The sequence below is a fragment of the Penaeus vannamei genome, chromosome 17 (genome assembly GCF_042767895.1).
Source record: "Penaeus vannamei isolate JL-2024 chromosome 17, ASM4276789v1, whole genome shotgun sequence".
NCBI classification, from domain to species: domain Eukaryota; kingdom Metazoa; phylum Arthropoda; class Malacostraca; order Decapoda; family Penaeidae; genus Penaeus; species Penaeus vannamei.
In genome coordinates this window covers 18,830,600-18,833,099 of record NC_091565.1, presented here as the reverse complement: position 1 = coordinate 18,833,099, position 2,500 = coordinate 18,830,600, and the positions used below count along the sequence as shown (strand labels likewise).

Below are 2,500 nucleotides of genomic sequence, written 5' to 3'. Positions count from 1 at the left end.
TATCAGTAGTACTAGTTGTACCATTATTATCATTCCTATCGTTACCGTTATTATTGCTGTTGTTAGTGTTTTCATTATCATCATTAGGATTATCGCCATCATTATGATAATAACAACTAATATTATCATCATTAACATTACTATTATCATTATGATCATTACCATCGCTATTATTACCATTATCATCATTATCATTATTTATATTAGTATCATCATCATTACTTCTGTTATCATTGCTGTTATTGGTTTGGTTTTCATTTTGTTGTTATTATTAGTGTGTTATTATCATCATTATGACTACCATTACCATTAACATTATCAAAATTGATATCAAAATCATTATTATCAAAATCATCCTCACTATCTTCAATAACAAGATTATTATCATTATCTCCCATTTGTCTTCTCACTTCAACTTCTCACTGTGGAACTGAAAGAGAATTAGATGTAACTCGGATCAGCGATGGCCGCTGATGATGAGACAATTAAAGAAGAATGAATAATCTGGAAACAGTAGAAGCAACAGCATTAGAAGTCCCTGCAGTAATACATACATCGTAAAAGATTATATGTCTCACTATCTTATTTTTCTTTTTCTTTTCTTTTCTTCCTTTTTTCTCTCTTTCTTTTTTCTTTCTTTCTTTCTTTTTTTTTGTCTTCGGGGTAATAGGCGGTAAGTTCTTTTTAGAGCCACGAAAAGGCGCGTGAACCTCCTTTGATGTAGTTCTTTGATGCTGTCGTGTAGTTTCTGATACACGCGTACAGGGAAAAGAAGCACGCTTTTATCTAGATCTCATTAACTCGAATTTTGTAACCCGTAACCATACGTGCATGTAATTGGTTCCAAGAAGGAAAGATGAGGAAGATAAAAACAAAATCTAATCTTAAAGAAAGCGCTGAAATATTATTCTTCTTTCTCTCTCTCCCTCCGCGGCGCACTGGAATCCTCGAGTCAATATCAGCGCCTCCGCCTGTGCGCCGAGATACCATCTTCTTTGCGTTATCTTTACGGCCCTGTTATTCTCGCCTGCCTTGTGGAGCGCGCCAGAGAGCTTTGCACAAGGCCGACCAACCACACATTTCCTCCCCGGGACGCGAACGCCACAACAGCGGCGGAGAGAACGAAGAGGAAGATCATTTCGCACATGTGCAGAAAATGCAGAGGTCAGCTCTAAGTCTCCGGGAGAGTGTAACGCGATCATGTACTCTCGGGAAAATAGGGTGTTGGTTGCGCCTCGGTACAAGAGCCTTTATGAACGCACCAAAGTGTATGTGTACGACCCGGGAAACAATGCACTGGCCGAGCTTTGTTCAGGGCCACTTCAGCATGCTTTGTGTAATACTCATCTTACAGGAGAGAACATGGGTCGTATTATTTTCTCCTACCCCGTGCCCATTACTTGATGAAGAAATATACCAGATATGCGCTATAAATGAAAGATATACTAATAATAAAACGGGGGATTTAGTAGAATAAGACAGTATAGCTGTGGACCTAAAAACAGATAATCCTACAAAGCTGGAATTCTTTTGGGCGTCGATAGGACCTATTTTCGCGTGAGATGCTGGCTTTGAGATCTGGCCACGCGAGACGGCCGGGATGACGCCCCTCCACGCCTGCCCCGCGTCCCGCCCTCGAGGCTTGTGGGTGGGCGGTTGCAGGTGTCTTTGTGGAAGTGTGTGGGTGGGTGTCTGTGCGTAGGTGTAGGTGTGTGTGCGGGCCTGTCAATCCTGCGAGCTGCTTCTCTCTCTCTATCTCTCTATCTATCTCTCTAACTGTCTATCTTTCTTTCTTTTGCTATTCATTCATCTATATTTAACTGTCTATGTCCATCAATCAATTTATCAATCCGTTTGTCTACCAATGCATCATTTTCTGTCTATATATAAATACACACACACACACATATGTGTGTGTGTGTATGTGGGTGGGTGGTCGTGCGTGAGAGTCTATGTGTGTGAATGTGTGTGTGTTTGTGTGTGTGTGTGTTTTTGTATATGTATATGTTTTTATTTGAATATATATATATATATATATATATATATATATATATATATATATATATATATATATATGTATATACATATATGTGTGTGTGTATGTGTGTGTGTATGTGTGTGTGTGTGTGTGTGTGGGTGGGTGGGTGGGTGGGTGCGCGTGCGTGAGAGTCTATGTGTGTGTGTGTGTGTGTGTGTGAATGTGTGTGTGTTTGTGTGTGGGTGGGTGGGTGAGTGCGCGTGTGTGTGAGAGTTTATGTGTGTGTGTGTGTGTGTGTGTGTGTGTGTGTGTATACCAATCAATTATCATATCTATATTCAGATGTTTGGCTATATCTTTATCTATCAATATTTCAATTTACATATCTCACTGTATCTGTTATGTACCTATTTATCTATATTCGTTTATCTACCTATTACTACATATACAAACAGATAGATAGACAGATGATAATTATTGATAGATTAATAGGTATATAGATAAATAGATAGATAGAAAAAC

At 39.0% G+C, this 2,500-nt stretch overlaps 1 protein-coding gene across 5 annotated transcripts in view; it reads right to left on the bottom strand.

The window, feature by feature from the left end:
- Positions 1 to 2,500, bottom strand: part of LOC113803579 (uncharacterized) — a 40,775-nt gene that overhangs the window by 8,343 nt on the left and 29,932 nt on the right. The window lies entirely within an intron of this gene.